The sequence below is a fragment of the Podarcis filfolensis genome, assembly GCF_964270895.1.
Source record: "Podarcis filfolensis genome assembly, chromosome: 6".
Taxonomy (NCBI): Eukaryota; Metazoa; Chordata; class Lepidosauria; order Squamata; family Lacertidae; genus Podarcis; species Podarcis filfolensis.
In genome coordinates, this window is record NC_139609.1 from 38,128,512 (window position 1) to 38,152,695 (window position 24,184).

Here is a 24,184-nt window from a genome sequence, read left to right on the forward strand (position 1 = left end):
CTGCATTATATGTAACAAAAGGGTGAATTTTTATAAATAATGAAGTGTGAAAGGCTAGAGCGGAGCACTCTAGGTAGCTCCGAATAATACTTCAAAATGACAACTCCAAGAAAGGATAACTGCATGCCATTATCTGCTGGTGGTGCATTGTGATAGAGAAGCATTAGACCCAACCAGCTGAGTGCTACTTTGTGTAACTACAACATGTGCCAGACTGGCCTTTCAAAAACGTCTCCCCTTGGGAATTATATATATATATATATATTAAAAACAGGAATTCAAAGTTACCCGCTGAAGTTCAGCCTTTCGGGGAAGAAAGCAACATGGACTAGACAGGCTGTGCGCTTGCAGAGCTTAATCACGTTTAACTTCTATGGAGAGCTTAGGGGTTACTACTGCACTTAACTACAGAAGACAAATTTGGGCCTCAAAGTTTCTCTACTCCAGCAAAATCTGGGCCTCGGAGCAAGTTATAATCTAAATATGGCAAGCCAAGGCAGAAAGGCTTAAATAGGGACCCAAAGATGGGGTATAAACGTAAGGAACAAAATGTGTGTATGTATCTAGAGCGTTGTGTCTCTACTACAGCACTTCCCATGGCAGAAGAGAGTTTTAAACCACATTTAAAGCAGCACAGCAGCTTCTCTGTGCAGTGTTGAAAAAATGCAGCTGTGAAACTAGGAAATAAACTATATGCCCTCCACATATAAATATCATTCCCTTATTTGGATATTGATCCTACTTCTTACTATACAGATTATGATGGTGATGGCTCAGTTCAGAGGCAACATTAAGCTGTGGTTAAGCAGGAGAGAGCACTCCCTTCCCTCTCATCCCCTGATGTTTGGTGCCAGGCCTGGTGTCAACACCTGGCATGGCGAGGCGAATTCTGGAGGAGCCCATGAGCCCAGAGAGCTCACTGCAGCTGATGCTGGCCTCCTTTTAATAAAAGAAAAACGCAAACATAATTATGGCCTGGCACTATGACTAGAAGTACTAACATGTACTATGTTGGGGGGAGAGCCCACAGACACCGGACGTAATGAGGACGGCAGCAGTGGCTTCAGCTGCTTTGATCAGTGCTTCTCTTCACAGATTCAGGCTGAAGTAGTGCCAAGCAAGATGGAGCCGTGTAGCTTTCAGCTGGAGCTGTCCATTCTGCTGCCCACTGCTGTCTGTCACCTTCACTCCCTTGTAAGCATGCAACATGCGGGTATGCGTTAACGTTAGGGAAGGAATATAGGTGGCTGCTTTACATTAAGTCACACCAGTTTAGTACCCAGTTCGATATTTTCTACACAAAATAGCAGTGGTTCTTCGGGGTTTCAGACAGGGGAAATTCCCAACGCTACCTGGAGAGGCCGGGAAGCTCATGTTCTACCACTGAGCCACATGTATTTGGGTAATCCACCAGAGAGGGCACTTTGCCCAGGGCCCCCTCAAACCTGGTGCCAGCCCCGTCTGAGAGGAGAGCAGAAGTATAAACTATTAGGTTCCAACTAACTGAAGTTTGTCCTTCTCAGATCTAGTGACAAACTCTATTTCACCAAAAAATATGAAGCAGGTGCTTCCGATCTCCTCCTTGCAGACTTGCTAGAGGAAAGGGAAGGGAGGACAGCATGAGCTCAAGTGTCAGGGTGCTACCAGTGGCTCCTGGCTGGTTGCCCAGTATAAAGACAAGGAAAAGTTTCTTACAGTCCTTTTTGATTTCAATCTTTAAAGAGAGAGGCTATAGAACCCAGCCTCTTGGATAGTGGCGTTGGCCCAAGTGAATCTCCACACCCCCCCTCCCGTCTCTCCCACTTCCTCATTTGTCATCCTCATCACCTCCTCTATGGGTACTGCTAAGTGCCCTCTATCTTTGAGCTCTTTGTTCTCCTACTTTTAAGGCTCACCGGGTTCTGGGAGATGGAGGGCCTGGAATGCTTTCAAATGATGTGTCAGCCAGGTGTTGCTCTGGATCTCTCATGATTTCCCAGCTTTCCCCCTCATCTGCCTCTGAGCTGCCACCTCCCTCATACGCCTGTTGTAAATCTATACTGTCTTCCTCTTCCTCCTCCCTGGAAGGGTCAGGATGGAGAGGCGGTCTCCACCATTCCTCCTCTGCCCAGTCCCTGACACCAAAGCTCATTCACCTAATTCGGTGCTATGGTTTAACATTATGCCCAAACTGAATGTCAGGAGCACTGCCAGGTTTTAGGGGAACCCAGGTAGGACACCCTAAGTGGGGTCTCCATACCATCATGGCCATTCTCACAAAAGAAGAAACCCTGTTTTCCCAAGGGCACTGTACCACTTGGTTTTTCTGAATGTTTAGTTTGCTTCCAAGACAGCGAACTCCTGAAAGCTGCTGAACGAGGCCTTGGATGGTCACTGAGAGAGCAGGATGCTGGATGGGATAGGCCTTTGATCTGATCCAGAAGGACTCTTATGTCCTCAGCTGCGGGGGGCGGGGTTCTGTAGTTCCAGTTAGGGAGGTTTTCTACCATGTGGAAGAAAGAAAGCAGAAAGGGTCATACTTCTGACTTGCTTCAAAATCTAGTGGGGGGGGGAATATATTGGGAGACCTGGAACTGAAAATGATATGTTTCTTTTATTAGTTTTCAGATAGGGGATTCACAATACTGACTTCTTGCAATATACTGCAGGGTGTTGTTGTTTTTCATGGGGGAGCTATTTCTCCCGTGAGTCTTAACCCAGGTAGTGGTTTATACACTCCAATGAAGGGAATTTAAATAGAGTATCACATGCTGGAGAGTCTGCAGAAACGAGGAATTATGTATCAATATCAAGGAAGTGACATTATTACTTTTTTTAAAAAAAAAAAGCAGTAAGATTTAATCTTGCAGTTCTCCATTTAACTGTGAAGACTTAATTTCTAGATATAACCATGCTCTGATAATATTTTCATAATTACAAACTAATAAATAAAAATCATCCAGAAGGAATAATAACAATTTCTTGATGAGCTAACCACACGGTGCTTGGAAGAGAAGAGTAATAAATAGATTCTCTTATCATTACCTCTGCTGCAGTCGATGACTCAACGCTGCTACTGGCATTATATCCCAGAATAGTCATGCTTCTTTTTGCACCAAATAAGAAATTAACTATGCTGGACTTTTCAGCAAACTCATTTTTTTGTGAATTGACAGGAAGGACCCTGTTTTAAAAGACAGAGGGGCTATTTTTGAATGTTTCTATTAAGCACATAACATGGTTTAAAGGATTGAATTAAGTCGCTCGTTAATTGTTTCAAAACATTAGTATCTGCATAGTGTTTTTTTGTTTTAAGTACGTAGTTTCTTTTCACTGCATGTCTCAAAGCATCTTACAGAACAATAGAATACATATATGTTGCAATCTTTCCTCACAGGGGAGCTGCTCCACCCCCCTGATCATTTTTGACTGCCCTTTTTGAACCTTTTCCAGATCCACGATATCCCTTTTGAGGCAAGGCAATATAGATTTGTACAGTGGCATTATGACATTGAAAATAAAACTGTCAGTCTCTTTCCCTGTGATCTCTGGCGCGACATCCACCTTTTTCACTGATCAACATCTTCAACATCTTGGCTATGCATGCACACCTCTATGCTCCTGCTCAGCCACTGCCATTTCAGACATCAGGAGCACATTTGTGTGCATCACTTTATACTTCCTTAAGCTGAATTGAATTTCCCTTTTTACTACCCATTCACTCAGTTTGGAGAGAACTTTTGGAACCGCTTTGCAATCCACCCTTGATAATTTGACACCAAAAGCAAACCTAGCTACTTTACTGCTCACCCCTAATAGATATAAAAAGTACTACAACTCTCTGATACTTGTGTGGCTCCACTTCCCATATCTCTCCAATGGCAGAACTATCCATTTATTCCTACTCTGCTTACTGTTTCTTAATCATTACTGATCTACAAGAGGACCTCACTTCTTATTCCATGATTGCTAAGCTTGTGCAAGAGCCTTCAGCCAGTATGCTTCCTAATGCTCTCAGAAAACTCTATAAACAGTTGGTGAGATAGGGTTTAACCTTGCAGAAGCTTCCTTTTAACTCACTGATTCTCCCCCTTAAATTGTACCCAGCTAAAATGTGTAGTTCCAGCTTTAGTATTTTCTCTTCATGAGTATAGATTAATAATTTTAAAGCCAACATAGACCTAGCCAACATTTGAGGGGCATTTCCAATATTTGTGTTCTCTTGTCTATTATCTGAGAAAGCAGGCTCCACAGGGACATGTCATACAACTGTCAAAAGAAATATTTTATCTAAAAATGTCGTACCTGTATATGTATTAATCTTTGTGTGTGTGTGTGGAAATGATTCTGTCACAGCACAGGGAATACAGAGAGTCCAGAAACAGCTAGGTGACAGATACTGCCCAGAAATTTGTGTCAGACTAAAAATTTTCACTAACTTTTGTAGACATTAGCAGTAAATCTTCAGAATGAACACCCAACTTCTGAACTAGAAAAATGCCATGTCTTATATTGAGTATTGGTGTTGGGAAAATCACATTTCCTGAGCTACACAATTCTGTATTGTATGGAGAGGACACTTTGGACACAGTTTTCTTTCCACAGCTCCATAAAACATTTTACCACAGCATTGAACTACAGCAGTAGCTTTCCTTACATTTCTATATCATCACCACTTCTTAGCGGAGAAAAATTGCCAGCCAGCTCCATGGGAACAGATTGTCATATGAGGCACATCATCCACAGAAACAGTATGTTTTTCAGTTTGATAAGAAACAAGTGGACAATGCAACCTGCGTGCTGGACAGACTATTCAGCATGATGCATACATAATAATGAATGTATATTTCTACTAGAGTGTATGGGGTGTGAGGGGAGGGGTAGTACTTCTGCTGGGGGACACCTTGTGCTCCTTCTGGGACAGTTTGTCCACCTTTGGTCCCAACCCTGCACTCAGCTCCCACCTGTGGCTCCTAGAAGCTGTCCACATGCGATAGAACCCACACCCCAGGAAATGGCTTTGACTGGCCAGCTAAACCAGGTTAGGGTAGCTGATGGGTCTCAAACCCTTGGTGAGTTAGGGACTTCCCCTGCATATGAAGACAGCCTCCAGTGGCTTTTAGTGGACAAGACCAATAGTAGGTCCAATCGTTGGGTTGCCATATGTCCTCTGTTTCCAGGACACATCCTCTTTTTCATGCTTATGTAAAATGATAGCAGTCATAACAATCCATAGTTAAAAGTAGAAGTCGGCAAATGTGTTCTCTTTTTTGCTCTTCCAAATATGGCAACCCTAAAGAACGCAGTATCTGCATATGCTGTAAAGGGAAGTGAGGGGCAGGTGGGGCTTGTCAACCTGGGAAGGTGCCCATCTAGGAGAGAAAAAAGCTCTGATCCTATCCCTCTTCTGCCTTGCGGCTAGACTCATTCATTAGAAAGGCTTTAGAAGTAAACCCCGAGGAACAATCTGTACCCACTGCCTTACAGGACATTTTTGGGAGAAGATAAAGCTAAGGAATAAACTCTTCACAAATCCAGAGTGGAGCTCCTGAGATGGTTGGATGGTGCCTTGTGCACCTCCTTCCAGCAACTCTTGGTGCCAAACATATTGCCCTGCTTTACTTTGGACCACATCAGTGAGGCCGGGGGAGGAGATCCATACATGCTGCCCAGACTTGTGCCTTGGAGAGGTCACTTCAGTGCTGCTAATACAATACAGTAGACAGCAGTTCCCAGTCTTTGCAGCCACAGCAGGCACTGTGATTCTCCAGCAGTCTGACTTCACCTCTGGAGGGATACTCCATTGTCTACCAAGGAAGATGGATACCAACAACAATATTTGTACTAATAAAGTACTAATAAAGTTATAAAAAACCAAACATCTGGAAGCAAGCAATGCTCAAAACTTAAACTGGGAATGGGAATGGACATGATCAGATAGATACATAGATAGATAGTATTTATACCGGGGTAGGCAACCTAAGGCCTGGGGGCCGGATACGGCCCAATCACCTTCTGGCCTGCAGACGGTCCGGGAATCAGCGTGTTTTTACATGAGTAGAATGTGTCCTTTTATTTAAAATGCATCTCTGGGTTATTTTGGGGGCATAGGAATTCGTTCATTCCCCCCCCCCCAATATAGTCCAGCCCACCACATGGTCCGAGGGACGGTGGACCGGCCCATGGCTGAAAAAGGTTGCTGCCCCCTGATTTATACCTGCCCATCTGGCTGGGTTTCCCCAGCCACTCTGGGTGGCTCCCAACAGAATATTAAAACACCAAACATTAAAAACTTCCCTAAACAAGGCTGCCTTCAGATGTCTTCTAAAACTCTGAGAGTTGTTTGTTTCCTTGACATCTGATGGGAGGGCATTCCACAGGCTGGGCGCCACTACTGAGAAGGCCCTCTTATTCCCCCATGTTTCTGCCTTGCCTGTCCCTGGCTCTTAAATACAACATAGTCCCTCTACACTTCATACACAAACAACCATAAAATCTGGCTGCTTTACTTGCCTCCTTCCTACTCAAGAGCAAATTTATGAATCTTTATAGTGGGCAATTGCAACCAATGGGAAATTGATGTTTTCCAAAGACTAATTACAACATAAAGTATACTTAGAAGGTCTGTATTTACAGATAAAAATGGACCTTATCATTCTAAAATAAGTGAAATTAAATCTACCACTTTTTACTCTATTGTTTTTCAACATTACTGCCTGTCACGAGGCAGCTTTGGAAAAGGAATATATTCCTGTTCTTTCTTCTCCAACCCCAAATAATCTATTTGCGGTCTTTGGAGAGGAGCTGCCCACATGTTAATTCTCCATCCTCATTGCCTTTTTCAACACTTCCCAAATTAGCATCATCTCTTGTATTAATTAACAGGCTGTTTCTCCTCATCGTTCACATCATTAATAAACAAGCTAAATTAAAGCAAACAGGAAAACTACTTTAATCAACCCACACATCTTCAGAATTTCAGTAGAATATCCGATATATTTCCGTTTGTTTCTTCCTGCACAATTTTTATATGCAAGCTAAGTAAAACTTGGAAGCAAAATTTTACCCAAACAAATTTTCCTCTTGATTGGAAAGCTACAGTCAGTGGAGAGCAATTATAGCAAATTTGCCAACAAAGAATTGTCTGAGGCTCAGACAATAACGATCTCACTCAGAGAAGCGGTGGAAGTTTTGAAGTGGTGCCTGGAGCCACTTTTGGAATATGAACCGCTGGAAGCCTTGCTCTAGACGAGGCAGAGGTACTATTAATTGAGAGTTGTTCCATTCCAGGAAATATTCGGCCCTTTTGGATAGGCCTGCACATCCTTTAAAAGTCAGGTTCCCAATTTAGGGTGCTCCAGTGGTGCTTGTCACTGTAGCTGACTTGTACAAGTTTGTATATTAAGAGATATTTGGTAAAATGTTATGCGCCTTACAGAGGTAAGGAGCGAGTGCGAGGAGGGAAGGATAGAATGTTGGGGTGTGCTGTGCTGATTGGCTGAGGGTAAGGGCATACACATGAGGGAAGGAGTTGGATTCCGGAGCGAGAAGGGGAAGGGTGGCTGGTGTTGCTGCTGAAGAGTAGGGGAATAGGGCAGGGTTAGGACTTACATTAGGAATAGCGTTCTAAGCGCATGTTACTTACGATGCACAAACACTGTATCCAAGCACTGTTATTGAAAACAAACCGTATAAGCACATGCTATATTCAGCTGTTGCTACAGTAATAAAGACTCGTTCATTCAAACTACGTCTCATATTTGGCCAAGCTATCAAGGCTGTGACAAAGTCAGCCAGAAATATTAGGTCAATATCGTGACAGCAGAAAACGAGTAGTTAGGAGATTGCTTGAGGTATTGGAAGCCCAGAGTGTGAAGAGGTGTGTATGAATCTGAACTTAGGATACGGTCCATCTCTGTAGACCATGGCATGAGTATAAGATTGACAATAAGCCTGATATGACAGTAGATCCTTCATGATGAGCTTTAGTGAGCTTTGAACAAGCCTGATTCCAGCCCTCTGCTGAAAGGCATTCAGGAATATCCCTGAGTTCCCACACATTTGACTTATAAGATGCACCACATGCAAATTTTATTCAACTTAGAGTAAACCAACTGAAATTAATGGACCAGAGTTCATTGTTTTAAATGGGTTTACTCTGAGTAGGACTAAAATTTGATACAAGCCTTTGAGCTGGATTCATTGTGATTTACAGTGTGCAGAGTTACCTTTGAAGAGAATTTGGAAACACTAATTGGTCCGTAACACAACTATCAGAATACTTCTTGGCAGTATCCAACTGAACAGTTGTGCAAGCACTTATGGCTACACAACCAAAATGCCCCCCCCTCTCCTCTCGTGAGCCTCTATAAACCTGCTCCAAAGGGTGGGAGGAAACCTATAGCAGATTTAGGGAGTGCACAAGAGAGAGGAAATGAAGTTCTGTTCTACAGCCAAAAGTGCTTGTGGAACAGTATAGTTGGAAAGAGCCCAGAATGTTTCAAGAGCTGACTTTACCTGTCTGCCTAATCCCAATTGCTTTGCTTCTACTCCACGTTTCACCCATGAGAGGCAGGGTTCTTTCCTCTACGGGTGCCAAGAGACTGGCACATGCAGCCAAAGGATGTTTGCCCAGCCACTGATGGCAAGCAGCCCAGCCTTTTCTTATTAAGCAGGCTTTTAAATGTATTGCTTGTGAATCTTGATCTTTTAAACTATCATTTTAAATTTTACAATGTGACGAAGTAAATCATAAATAATACTGCATTTTATAATGGTTTTTTGGTGTTCTGAATGTATTTTTTGGCCAACTTGTGTACTATTGTTACTGTTATTAGAAAGGTAGGATAGAAATGTTTGAAAATAAGTAAAATAATCTACATACAATTAAGTTACCAAACGTTATCTAAAAATGCACTGTTGGTAGCCTTGAAGGTGAAGATAATTGCCTTTGAACTGCTGGAAAAATCTGAGCTTCCCTGCTGCCATAGACCTTTGCTCAGAGATGCACCAGACAGCACAATCAAACTGACATTGGGCCCCAGGCTTATTTCCTTTGCCCAGTTCTCCTAAAGAGCTACTTTATGTGGCTGACGTCAACTACATCATATTTTTAAAGGAGAGATGTGAAATTAACATGCACAAAGTATTTCTGCAGAAAATCCAGTTTAGGGTACACAGGCATCTTCATTTCTTCTGGAAGGCCATCTCAACATTCTCTGCTTGATTATCTATCAGGCTTGTTGCAAAATGGTTCAGCTTTCTTCAGAGAGTGCTTTTAGCTGTATTTGCAAGTATATTTGCTCAGTGAAAAATTAAAGGTTTCTTGTCTAGAGTAGTAATCCATGTGAGACTTATTGGCTCTGGAAGCCAAAAACTTCTTGATCCCACAGGATTTCTGCAGCAACACAGACATGTACCAGAGTCCTCTCAGCAGAATAAGAGCACTTGTTTCCTTTGCACCTGCACAAACCACAATCCAAACTCCAGTGATTTTCCCGCTGTGCTGCAGCAGTCCTGGCAACTTCCTGTGATATAGCATCACAAGGCTGTGTACCAGGTATTCCGTATGGATACAACACTGTGACCCAGCTTTATGTAAGAGACAGGGATTTAGATAGCAAAAGGGATGAGAACTACATATTATTGATATCAGTTTAAATGTGATATATCCACTTTTCAACAGAAAATGTTGTATGCAGCTATTATGGGAATCTCAGGGTCAGAGAGTGGAACTTAGCCCAGTGAGCTGCCAACACAGACTATGGGATTTGAATGAGCAAAACAGGCAGGGCTTTTTTCCCCAGGGGGAACTGATTTAGTTCCAGCACCTCTCAGATGGGTTCTGGAACCCCTCAGTTGAGTTCCGGCACTTCTCAGGCGGGTGCAACTGCCATTCTAAGAGAAAGAGGGAGGCATTCATGGTGAGTTCTGACACCTATTTTTGTAGAAAAATTGCAATGAATCAAGATAAGGATATGCAACATCAGCCCATGCAATTGGCAGGCCAAATGAAGCCTCAAGATTGGGCAAGCCTCATACAAAATGCTGTAAGACTGGCCTATTTCATGTTTGAAAACTAAGGTTAAGAACTTGAAGGAGAAAGCCCCTTTACAGGGTCCTCCAGCATATAAGTCTATTTAATTTTCCCAGTAATGTCTGGGATTTTAAATGCAGTATTTACGTCCCAGGGGAAATTCTGAAAGGCAGAGTTTTGTCCTGGATCTTAGGCAAGTCAATTAAAAAATCACGGTTTTTGGCATATTTTTTTAAAAAAGCTCAGTTTTGGTGGTCTCCTCAAAAGAAGATCCATTTTGTGGTCTACCCCCCCAAAAAAGCTCAACAAATGTTGGGGTGTCCTGGTTTTTACTTTTTGAAATATGGCAATCCTAACAGAATGGGCACCTTTGTGGAGACACAGTGCAGCACTATAGTGGCTGTTTGTCCTGCCTCTGTTTCTGTATTCTGGGAGCATGAATGATGGGAAGGAAACAGAAAGCCTCTGAAGGGCACTGTAGTGTGAGGGAACAGAAGAGCCACAGGCATTTGCATGACATGAGTATGTGTTGGCACCAGGGAAAGTACTCCAGTGACTCAAAAGTGAGGAGTTGAGGATGGTCCACATCTTCTGAAGCGCAACACAGGAGTTTTACTTGGTGTTACAGCGCCTCTCTTAACCTTCACAAAACGGGAAGAAGGGCATGAGGTGAAAATGTACAGGGGAAGAATCCGATACCTTAAGGCATAATACCATACCCACGCAGACTGTGATGTTGTCTATCTCACAGAATCAAATTATGCTATAACCAATACTATGTTGTTGTTGTTCATCATACTGTACACATGCCCTCCAACATTTCTCTGATGAAAAAAGGATGTCCTATTCCTAATAATAATAATAATAATTTTACTATTTATACCCTGCCCTTCTGACTGGGTTGCCCCAGCCACTCTGGGTGGCTTCCGACATATATAAAAACACAAGAAAACATTAAGCATTAAAAAAAACTTCCCTATACAGGGCTGCCTTCAGTTGGTTTGGAGGTCGGATAACTCCATACCTTCCAACATGTGGCTGATGAAAATAGGGACATCCTACCATACCCTCCGGCGTTTCCATGCGCTGCGCTGGCTCGCCAGATGCAGCTTGTCACGCTGGCCACGTGACCTGGAAGTGTCTGCAGACAGCGCTGGCTCCCGGCCTCTAGAGTGAGACGAGCGCACAACCCTAGAGTCTGTCAAGACTGGCCCGTACGGGCAGGGGTACCTTTACCTTTTACCATACCCTCCAATATTTATTCAATGAAAATTGGGATGTCCTCAGGAAAAGTGGTACATTCTGGGATCTAAACAGAAACTGTAATCTGGGACTGTCCCTGGAAAATAGGAACACTTGGAAGGTCGGCTGTACAAACTACAAACTTTAAGAAATATAAGATGAATTAACGTTTGCATTACTTCCCCCCCTTCAATGCAGACATTCAGCTGCCTGCAAAGCTCTAAATGGTTTATTTGGGGAACGTTGCTCCTTTTTAATAATGCACACTCCTAACACACTAATGCCTTTTGTATCATTACTAATTAACGCAGGTAATTTCAGTACTTTAAATCAGTAAAAAGCTACATCTAATCTGTAAAGATATTAGTGTAGTGCAAATAATGCTAACAACAACAACAACAAAATCCTTTTCACGTAGAGAAAATTCCCTAGTATGTATATTAGCAAGCAAAAGCATCTATTTCAGCTGCTTATTTTACTCATTCTTTAAAAAAAAACTTCCACAGCTTTAAATGAATTAATTGCAGTTAAACTAGATAATTCTTTCTTGTTTTTACCTCCCCACCCCAAAAAACCTATAAATATGACATAAGCAGATTAATACTGAACACAATGGGTTGTTGGGAGGCAGAGGTGGCATTTTCATTTTTTAAAAAACCCTCCTACAATTGGAGCATCTTGTTTAAATCCTTATACACATTTACAAATTCATCATCTTTCAAGGCTGAAAGATGCAGATAAGCAAAGCTCTGTCATTCTACATCTATCTACATCTGCATTCTGCACTTGCCTTTTAAAAAGGCATCTCTCCACATCCTAGCTAACGAAATGTTTTGTTTTTAAAAGTGAAAAGAATTAATGTGGGAAATTAAACAAGCTAGAATGAGAAGAGACAATCCCTAACTTTTCCTGAGCAGTGGATTATAGAATCAGTGCATTTTTGTTCCATTTATGTGCAAGTTTACTAGGCGTCTTGGACTGGTTTGAAACCTCCCAATGACGTCAATGGGCCAGAGAAATTAGAGCTAAGCTAGACAGCTGCACTGCACTGAATCTACTGAGACTTTATTCTTTTCTCTCATGGTGACACCCGAGACAGATATTATCAATCAGGCGCTCCTGGCTCAACACCAAAGCAGCAGTGTTTCAGCATTCTGAACCTTGCAATTGCAGCAATTAGAATAGCACAGAGCATCTTAGAAATATTATTGCCCAGCATGATTATTAATAATCCAAATAAAACATAAGGTTTCATATATAACTGCAGAGCCATTAAGTATGAAATCTGCTTACTGATCTGTAACATCCTTTAAGGGGGGAAATCCCAGTAGTAAAAACTGGGAAATCACATTAAAGGTTTTAATTTACTTCCCTTAAAAGTTTTCTTTCTTTTCTGCAGTGAGGAATTATAAAACCAGCACAGCAGATGAAGCAGTAACACCTCTTTCATAATCTAAAGTAACCTGATTTCTTTCTCTCTCTCTCTCTCTCTCTCTCTCTCTCTCTCTCTCTCGTTCAGTAATACATAGCAATTATTCTAGTCTCCCTTGACTATTAAATATAACCAATAGACCTATATATAGAGACAAATATTTTCCCCTCCAAAACGTTTCGGTTATTTCTTTATGGCCTACTCTAACTTATATTGATTTTACAATATTCTCAGCTTTAGTACAGATTTCTTTCCAACAAATGCTGCACTGCCTAAAAAGAGTCAGCAATGGAGGCGTGGAGACCTTCGCTGCCTTGGTGAGGAAAACCTCATGTTTCAGTGAAGAAATTGACACCTGTCTATAGCCATTGTCAGGGTATTTAACGCCCAAGGTACCCACACAGTGGTAGGCCACCTCCAAAGAGAAATGGAATTATTCCTTTGGGTTGTCCCTCTTTGGAGTGCTGTGAGAGTGCGCCAAGCTTCCCACCCCCTGCCTCGGATTGCCCCTGGTCAGGGGGGTAGGGGGGTTCCCTCTGGAGGGGAGTGAGCTCCCTTGTGAGCCTCAGGGCTGTCTTAAGCATATGTGGCGCCGGGGTGCAAAGATCCCCCCGGCTCCCCCCCCCAGGTTGCCCAGTCCCAAGTGCACAGGAGAGCAGAGCCGGCCGCCCACCTCAGCATCTCACTGGCTTGGTCGCCCCCAGACTTGTGGCGCAGAGCCACCCACAGCGGAAGAGCCCGCCGTGGCACTCCAACCGATGGGTGGGATCTTCCTCAGACTCAACTTTCGGGCCCCGGACTCTTGGCCTGGCACGCCTGAGAGCCTGGCGCCCAGGTGCCTTGCACCCCTAGCACCTATGGGTAAGATAGCCCTGGTGAGCCTACAGTGAGAGGGCAGCCATAGCTGTTTCACTGGTAGCGGAGCAGGTTATCTCATTCACCGGAACTGTAGTAAGTGTAAGCCATGTTCTGATGCTACTGTTAAATACATGCATACACAGTTTGAGTGTATAACTCTTCCTGGACTGTGATTTGTTTATTAATGTGGCAACCTGCATGCTCTTCTTGTTTTCTTCTTATTGGGTTGAGTAGGCTGGCCAAGTACGTTTCTGAAAGGCATAAAAGGCTAGAACTGGGTAGGGCGCTTCCATTCAGACCGTAATGGACACAGGTAGGCATGGTAGTGAAGTCTAGGCATGCCATTATGGGGAAAGAATAACTGGTCATTTGGGCACCATTCCTTTTCTGGTCCTCTCTCCAGGGAGCCTAGAAGGCACATTGGCAACCCCTTGGCAGAGGTGGCGACACTATGTGGATTGGGCCCTCACAAAAGAGGACACATGCATGCAATTTGCATCTGCTTTGTATCATTTGTAAAATGTGTGTTCCCTTTTGCAGGTTGAGTGGAGGACGTAAAAATAAACCCCGTATTAAAAAGCATGACAGACAGAACAGGAACAGATGAAATTTTCCCCATACTGTAATTGTATTTTCATACTAGAAAAGGCTTACCCTGTTGAATTTTTGCCTTTGACACAGCTGTTAAAGGCACAAAAAACTTGGCTGTCCCCCATGCCAACTCTAAACCAAAGCCTAGGCTGTATCAACTTACTGGGAGTAAGTCCCATTAAAAGCAAAGAGACTTAATTCTGAGTAGACATTTATACTGTTGTACCTTAAGTTAACTATACAGTGGTACCTCAGGTTACATACGCTTCAGGTTACAGACTCCGCTAACCTAGAAATATTACCTTGGGTAATTGCTTCAGGATGAGAACAGAAATTGTGCTCCGGCGGTGCGGAGGCAGCAGGAGGCCCCATTAGCTAAAGTGGTGCTTCAGGTTAAGAACAGTTTCAGGTTAAGAATGGACCTCCGGAATGAATTAAGTACTTAACCCGAGGTACCACTGTACAGTGAATTATTAATGGATGCTTGGTATTTAGCTCCTGCACAGCAAGAGACATGCCTAAGTCTATTTGCAAAGTTTTCACACTTGCCAATTGAGGGAATGGGATTCCCTCTCTGCACCTAATGTGTTGCAGAAAATACCATCTAGGTACCTGACTTCAGCCCAACCTACCACATGAAAGATGAAAATAGGGAAGGGAAACCATAGAGTTTTCAAGAACTAGAAAATGAGACAGAAGAAGGAAAAGTGCATTAAAAAGAGGGGGATAAACAGTAACTCATTAGGACTGCATTTTACATTAGGCTTTAAATTTCAAGGCAAAGTGGCATGGAAGAGTATGTTTAAACCTCTTCCCTGTTGGCCAGTTCATACCATAATTCTTCCCAACCAGGCTTTTTGCATGGAGGGAAAAATATGGCTATCTGTATCTCTTTTCAGTTGAAAGAAAAATTGATCAGCAGGCAAAGTGTTAAGTTGCATTTTTTTTCTCCTCTCCCCTCCCGAGTTTGTTTGCAGAAATTGCCAGCTTCAAAGTGTGGTGACAAAAAGAAAAAAGCTAAGATAAAAGGTACATATAGGTAAGTGTAACATGTTGTTTGTCCCTGAACCTCACCCCAGGTTCATTTTCTACTCCAAAGCCTTTCAACTGCAGATTGGATTTGGTACTAGGGGGAAATATATGCTCTCTCATGCACATCTTACAATTGTGGCCGCATGTGATGAGTTACAAAGAAGATAATTTGTGAGGAGCAACTATGATGAGAATGCTCACCCACCTTCCTAATTCTACTACTTCCCTAAACTAAGGAAATGAGTGTGGAGACGGCTGATAAAGAGTCAAGTTAATCAGTTTTGGGTCAGGCACTTTTCATTTAATCTGCATTGTGCTTTTTGTGCCAGTTGCAGAAAGGCAGGACAGAAAGGAGAGTTTTGCAGACAGAGCATTATGCATGCCAGGGATCTGTGCTCAGTTTTGATAATCACCAGAGCTAGAAATACAGACGTACGGCCCTCAGGAAGTGGAACTATTGAACAAAGCTTCCAACAGGGCTATGGGCAGACATGGCATTTGCCAGTGGCTCAGTGCCAGATTTACGTATAAGCTAAACAAGCTATAGCTTTGGGCCCCACTCTCTTGGAGGTCCCAAAAAAATTTAAAGGAAAAAAAAACTGGATGTACATTTCCAAAATATAAGATAAAAAACAAATGAAATAAAACCTACATACAGCAACAGTGTTTTGTGCTGTGTAGGTGCCTATGATGTAAGTAATGGGCCCCACCTGCTCCCTAAAATATCACTGGTTTGCTCATTTCTATATATAGGGTGCCTACATTCTGCATGGACTGGTTGCATGGCAACCTGTGCAAATGGCTTTAGATACCCATTAGGTCCATAAATCACCATATATCATATATTCCACACAAAAAACAGCGGCAATTTGTTGTTGACAAAGGACATATACAGGGCCCCATTATAGCTTAGGACCTCATCAAACCTAAATCCGGCCCTGAGGTGGCTTATAGTTTTAAGAAATTTTAAAGTGCTGATAGCATAGGCAGAAGCAGATAGACTGCTGTTTAAGACATTGCCTTCAGTTGCCTCTTCCTAGTAATCAGAGGGTACAGTTGCTAACATCACAGATGCAGTTTTATACAAACTTTCAGGAATCTGGCACCTGGGACTCATGATCATGAAGACTTTAAACCACATCACATCAGGAACGCCCCGTGAAGTATGCTTTTAGATTCAAGCATGTGCACACATACTCAGATTTTCTTTATGGATTAGATTATAAATCCATATTTCATCTGCTGCTTGTGGGCTATGTTCTGTTAAGCTTGCAGCTGGAAGCTGATCCTACAGTTCACAGTGAGTAATTGCATATAAGCTATTGATGGCCATAGGGAAAGACTGCTGAAGGTTACTGTGCTAGCAAAGCTGTGATGATCTGATGTGTTTTCCAGTTCAGTCACAGTGAAATAGGCTTCACAATCATTATAGCACAAAGCCAGGCATCGCAAGTCCCATTCTTAACTCATTAAACCCAGCACTCAGTAGAAATCAATTGGAATTTCTGCTGAAGGAATACTGAGATACAAAAGAGGAAGAGACATGTAATCACTAGGATAGTGAAGTTTGCAAATAACCTTTTTTTGTAAACAGCTTCCTGAATTGATTATATATAGACTACACAAACAGCTTCCTGAATTGATTATATATAGACTACACGCACATTCCCAATTATGTGAATATAAACATGCCTGTATTTATGTTCTAAATCTCACACATTTGCAAACAAGGTCCATATTTAATATAGTCCCATATAAGACATTATTTAACTAGAAAATGTGACATCCATGAATATACCATGAGATGGACCAGAAATTTAAAATGTATTACATAAAAAAGGAAAACTTACAAGATAGGGGGGAAACTAATGTCTCAATGTCAGATTTTTTTTAAGCAGTGATGAGTGGGATAAAAATAGGTAAGGTAAAGGTAAAGGTTTTCCCAGTAGTGATGTATGGAAGTGAGAGCTGGACCATAAAGAAGGCTGTTCGCCGAAGAATTGATGCTTTTGAACTATGGTGCTGGAGGAGACTCTTGAGAGTCCCATGGACTGCAAGAAGATCAAACGTATCCATTCTGAAGGAAATCAGCCCTGAGTGCTCACTGGAAGGACAGATTGTGAAGCTGAGGCTCCAGTACTTTGGCCACCTCATGAGAAGAGAAGACTCCCTGGAAAAGACCCTGATGTTGGGAAAGATGGAGGGCACAAGGAGAAGGGGACGACAGAGGACGAGATGCTTGGACAGTGTTCTCGAAGCTACAAACATGAGTCTGACCAAGCTGCGGGAGGCAGTGGAAGACAGAAGTGCCTGGCGTGCTCTGGTCCATGGGGTCACGAAGAGTCGGACACGACTAAACGACTAAACAACAACAAAGGTAAAGGTACCCCTGCCCGTACGGGCCAGTCTTGACAGACTCTAGGGTTGTGCGCTCATCTCACTCTAGAGGCCGGGAGCCAGTGCTGTCCGCAGACACTTCCAGGTCACGTGGCCAGCGTGACGAAGCTACTCTGGCGAGCTGGCACCAGAGCAGCACACGGAACGCCGTTTACCTTCCCGCTAGAAAGCGGTACATATTTATCTACTTGCACTTAAGGGTGCTTTCGAACTGCTAGGTGGGCAGGAGCTGGGACCGAAAGACGGGAGCTCACCCCGCCGTGGGGATTCGAACCGCCGACCATGCGATCAGCAGCATGTTAATGAAATCTGTAGAATTAATCAAAATGGGAAGCAATAGTTGTATATATAGGATAAACCTCATGACCCAACGCTTCGCGTACACTGCATTCCCAAAGTGACTACTTTTAAAGCAAACCAATATCCTTTATACTATATTTTACCATCTGCCATGGATGCTTCAGTTGAGATTCCTGCATTGCAGGGGGTTGAGCTAGATGACCCTGAGGGTCCCTTCCAACTTCACAATTCTATGATTCTATGAAGACAATAGAAAGGGTAATGTAACCAACATCTTATTAGGATGGTAAAAACACACACAATACCTATATTAAAAAAAGCTCCGTGAACAAGAAGAAGAAGCACTGAAGCACAATACTTTATTACCACAAACACGCCCCCCCCCAATTGCTTAATCTCATGGAATTTTCTTAATCAAAACTACGGTTAAACAATGCATTCTTTGTCTTTATTTGACTGCAGTTTCTTGAGTATGTGAAAATATTTGTCTTTCCCATTTTCCATTGTGCTTACAGTCTCCTGCTATCTCTCTCCTAAATAGGAAATTTGAGAGAGTCGGAGACCAATTATAGCTTCCTTTAATGCCGAAATTTAAGAATTAATAATGTGCTAGTTCCAGCACATTCGGAGATGGAGTATTATGCTTTAAAAAAATCTGATTTAACTCCGGCATCAATAGCTGAATTTTATTCATGAGAAGTCAGAATGACTGCAATGTGGAAGTCTGCATTAGGGACCCTGAGATCTCCTGCTCCTGGTCTGTCACAAATTTCCTATTAAACCACACCTTCCATTGCCAAACACCCCCACTTCACTGCCTGATATATACAATAAAGCTAATGTGACCATCCATTTTTGCCTGTAGTATCCTTTGGATTTGTAATGTTCATTAATGGGAAAGAGATTGGAGTTACTGAAATTCCTTTTAAGCCTGCTAAAACATCCCACCCACTGAATATGCTAGAGACAGGCTTCTAGCACCACAGAGGCTCAGTCTTCACTGCAGACCTTACTCCTGTGTAATCGAAGACACAGGCAAAGCAATCTAACCATCCAGTGCGAACAGTGGCAGGTTGTTGGCACAACCTTCTATTTATTAGGTAAAGGGACCCCTGACTATTAGGGTCCAGTCGTGGCCGACTCTGGGGTTGCGGCGCTCATCTCGCTTTATTGGCCGAGGGAGCCGGCATACAACTTCCAGGTCATGTGGCCAGCATGACTAAGCCGCTTCTGGCGAACCAGAGCAGCACACGGAAACGCCGTTTACCTTCCCGCTGGAGCGGTACCTATTTATCTACTTGCACTTTGACATGCTTTCGAACTGCTAGGTTGGCAAGAGCAGGGACCGAGAAACGGGAGCTCACCCCGTCACAGGGATTCGAACCGCCGACCTTCTGATGGTTCTGTGGTTTAACCCACAGCGCCACCCGCATCCCTTCTATTTATTACATCCACATATATTACTGTACACTCCTCAGCCACTCACCCCGAGATACAGGCAAATGGCTCTTTAATCCACACTCCCCCAGTGCGAAAAACATAGGCTTGATGGAGTTCTCCTTTATGAACCTGAACAGCTATGCTCATACCCTCCTCCTTACCAAGCCAAGACTAGAGAAAAATACCTAAGAGGATGAGAGAGGAATTATTAGAGAGGCTGTGTTGCATTTTACTAATGAGGAAGGGGCTATTTGCCTGTGAGGTAGTGGGTCATGCCAGTCCTACAGCCCCTTCAATCTGTGTTTGGATTTTTTAAAGTATTATTTCCAAAACACAACAACAGAAAGCAAAATAAACAGAGTTGCATTATGTATTGCTGATACAGGGCAATTTGTTTAACATTGTTTTTGGAAATGTTCTGCATACTGCATTTGTCTTTACTTAGCCTCTCAGTGCAGTTCAAAATATGCTTCCTTTTAAAAATTAGTTGCCAGCCAGGGCCACACAAACCATATCAGAATATATGAACACACAAAAGCTCCTCTACAAACAAATCACATAAACAAAGCTTTTGGGCAGGCAGGGCAAAGTGATGGTGTTTGCTCAGATCAGAAATTTATAGTGAGATAATGCAACGGAGAGCTACCTGGTTTTAGGACGTCCGCAGCACGGCTCTGGTTAGACTCAGTTCCATCATTACCTTCATTTCTCCTCCTCCTTCTCCCCTCATGTAATTACAGCTATGAGTCAACAGTGCAAAGTGATGGGAGCTTGAAGGTTGTGCAAAAAGTACTGGTTGCCTATATCTGTTAGGAAGACAGAGGTTTAGAAATAGAATTGAGGGGAAGAGGGCCCTGGTGGAGACTGGGGGGGGGGAGTTTTTGTGTGGGCAGAGGTGGGTGGCTCAGAGACAGAGACTTGGAGTCAGAGAATGAGGGTTTGCATAGGCCTGGTGGAGAATGGGGGGCAGGAACTGGGAAATTAGAGTTTTTGCACAGGCAGAGGGAGGTCAGTCAGAGAGAGGGGGTTCTGGTTCCCTCCCTTTTGGTGGAGAGCTTTGAAGTCATTTCTGCACCAGGTAAAGTAATTTTCAGCCCCCCAATTCTCCTCTGACCTGTCCTTTATTTTGCCCAGCCAAAGGTGGCAACTTTACCTGCCCTATGCTCCTTAAGGTAGCTTCCTGCTTCCAGGTGCTGGTGTAGCAGAGAACAAGTCCCATCACCAATGTTAAATTAAGATTTAAATGCTAGTTTGGTCACCTTCGACTGTGTATGAGGATGGGGGCCATGTCACCATCTTGCTCTGGATGGCTGTACTAAGTAGCATACCATTAATAAAGAGGGCATGCATCATCTAAAGAGGGCACAGCTTAGCATGTTAATTTAGATGTATAAATGCAAATACAGAAATAGTTATTATAATTTAAATAGAAATAGAATACTGACCAGGTGGCATGTGTGCAGCCTCCTGATTCAGGTGCTAACTGCTGTTGGGGAACTTCAAGGCCCCTATTTCTAACTTTTTCTGGTTCTTTATCTTGAAACCACACTTGGACTGGATAGCCCTTGAAATACAGGCCATGTTCAAATAGAGAACTTCCCTCTGACAGCTTTTCAAATACAGGACTTTCCTCTGTGAAGCCACACTAGTACTCAGACTAGCTGAAATAACTAGGTAGAGGAGGTTCCTGCCTAATTTTTTCACGTACACAAACATTTGGACCACCCTTCACCTCTTCTTGGACAGTATAAAATGTCACTCTATGAGGTTCTTTGCATTTGGTTCCATGAAGGCACAGTTCTTGACTAATTGCTTAAAAAAGGGAAAAGAAAAGCATTGTCACTTGGACCTGCATTCTGGCCAACAGCCTCACTGTAATACTTAACAGATTGGAAGTTATTCAAAGCAATTAATATGCCTGCTTCCCGGGATCAGTAACACAGCCTGAAGTTTTAAGAACCAGCTATGATTTAGGGTGGAGGAGGAAATAGATTAAGCCTTCAAACTTTGCCTGCATGGGTATTCCATTAATATTATTTATTACCTTTACACCTACACTGTCTTGAAAGTTCAATGCAACTGACAACAGCATATCCACATTTAATTAATCCTCAAAACAATTCCTGGAGGTAGGTCTGCATTATTTCCATATTGCACATTGGGAACCGAACAAAGAACCATCAGTTTACTCAAGGCCACTTGATGAGTGGATAGCTGATGAAAGGAATTTGAACTTGTGATGTTGCCAAAATTCACTATATCAGCCTTCTGAATAGAAATGGTAAGAACTGTGCTGCGTGAGCTGTATTTTCTGTTTGGTTTTCGAAGCCCAATTACAAGTTAATCTTGGGGGCAAGGGGAGGGTTCACCCCATTACTTCTTTGAATCCAGATTCAATTTTTGCTATCTAAACCTAGATTTAGTTCAGGGCCCCATTATTCATATGATTTGCAGAATCTGACAAGACAAAACATTAACACTTGAAGCAAAATTTCTATTTAAAAGTTCATAAATCCAAATGACAGTGCTTCAGTTATTTAAACAACAACAACAAGAAGAGCTTAATAAGCTTTCAGGAGAAATGACAGCTTTTGGTAATATTTAAAACATCCAATCACTTCAGAAACTGTTGACTGAAATATTTTGAGCCTAATTTAAAAATTGCACATGTCTCAAGCAGGAAAAAAGCATAGGCCTTTATGTAGTGGCATTCCTTCTGCTCAAACACAACATAAACTATAATACATGATTATATATTACATTTTCAGGGTCCGAAACCTTCCAGTTACACTCATAGTAGACTGATAATAATGCTGGACACAAAGTTAAAACTATTGGGGTGAGTACTGACTACAAGAGACTGCCTGATTTGGGTCAAAATCTGAAAGTCTGAAGCTTTGTATCTACCCATTCACTATTATGGGGAAATCAAGAAATAAATATACGGTACCTTTTTTTTTTATTTGACAGAATTAGGTGAAATTTGCAACTTAGCAGCCTCTGTGGTGTGTGATATATGTTACTCTATGCAGAATGTTTCGCTGCTATCATAGATTTAGTCTTTGCATAACCTGGAAGCAGCACTTGTGAGTCAGGAGATAATATTTTGTGTGATATGTAATAATCACACCACACTGGCTTATAAACTGTTGTAAATATTACCAGGGTACTCTGTAGTATGGAATTAGATCAACACTATTATGTGCAAATGCTCCCACTGCCCAGTGCCTCCTTTATGCTAGAGCAGGCTGGAGTATTTCCAGAACATTTAAGCTTCTTGTGGCTCAAGAGGATTCATTCTGAGCAATCTAAAGCAAACCTTTTAACTCACCCCCAATGCGTTTGCACTGTGTGGAAAGTCAAAGGACTCTACAACATCTTCTGTAATCCTCTCATGCGTATGTTAGCCATGTCTCTCAATCCCCCAATATCCTATTTTAGGAAAGTACAGGTCTGTATCCAATGCTAATTTTTGTCAGAGTAGACCCATTGAAATTAATGGATATAACAAAATTAGGTCCACTAATTTCCCTGGGTCTATTCTGAGTAGGACTGGCAATAGATACAACCTACAGAGCAGCCCAATAAACAAAATTAGGATGTACCTCAGCAGAGCTCTGAATGGATGAGAAGAATTATTGTCAAAAACTTATTTATGCCACAGGAAAAGATTAAAGTAGCAAAAACAAAAACCCGGGGGCCCTGTTAATTAAACTTACATCACAGTGAGACCATGTTATTGTGCCACACTTTTTTGCAGATCCAGTGTCAATGTCAGATATATTTTAAGGGATGAGAATCTTCGGAGGCAGAGGTTGTTAGAACTGTGGTGGTGGTATGGTCAAACCATGTAAACTTGAAAGTGTCCAGTTCAAATTCACATCTGACATGAATGAATTATGTGCCCTTAAGCTAGCCACTATCTTTTAGTCCCACTACTAGGAGAAACTGCCCCAAATTGCAGTTTTATACTAATGTAAGACTACTATCTGTGTATCAACATAAAACAAAACAAAAAAAACCCCACCCTTTAATTCAAGAATTCACAAATGTATTATATCTAAGAGGATGTATTTTTTGGAAACACCATTCTACCTCCAATTGCATTGCAATGGCTGAATTCAAACTGCATTAATAAACATCTGCATCAAAAAAAAAGCAGTTTGTATTTTAACACTGTCAAAGGAAACTGTATTGATAAAACTATGTCGAAAATGCAACACTTAAAATGTTAACTGAAATTAAAAGCTACATGTTCACAGTCTAAATCATCAATTCAAGTTGTTTCATTTGTTGTGCAGTCCTTGTAAACAAGACACTTCCACTGAACTAGAACTTTATCCATAGGATCAGTAGCTCATGTCTATTTACAGCCACGTCCTGCAATCCTGTCAACAACATTTAAGGCAAATTTTGCTATCACACCACAAAGAGAGTATTGTACCAAAATTGAGGAGTGCTGATGCAATGAACCACAAAACACCAGTAACATTTATGAATATAATCACAAAATTTTCTTATCTTTCTTCCTGCCTTGCTGTATATTCTAACGCATGTTTATATAACACAATTGTGGGTTCAGTATATTTATAGCTATCTTTCACAAACATAAGTAAATTCATTGGTAAAACAAACTTACCATATCCATGAATGACGACGACTACAGAAATTATTAATATTTAACATCTTCCAATTTTTTGTTGTGTTCTTAAATTTAATCAGAAGCTGGTTTTCTAATTTCTCCATAATTTGCTTAACTTGCACACAGAGCGCTCCAAAAGGTTTTTATACTTTGTAATTGAGTATCAGCTTGCATTTCAGTTTGGATGTCATACATATACAAATATATATATGTATGAATGCAAATAATTTGCTAT

General features: G+C 42.0%; 1 protein-coding gene and 1 long non-coding RNA gene across 5 annotated transcripts in view; one reads left to right on the plus strand and one right to left on the minus strand.

Annotated features, from left to right (window-relative positions):
- Window positions 1-24,184, minus strand: part of PDE4B (phosphodiesterase 4B) — a 255,342-nt gene that overhangs the window by 84,422 nt on the left and 146,736 nt on the right. The gene's annotated exons all lie outside the window — the stretch shown is intronic.
- Window positions 14,994-16,410, plus strand: LOC310765773. Its single transcript, XR_014549795.1, has 2 exons — window positions 14,994-15,177; window positions 16,266-16,410. It is a non-coding gene; the product is annotated as an uncharacterized lncRNA (long non-coding RNA).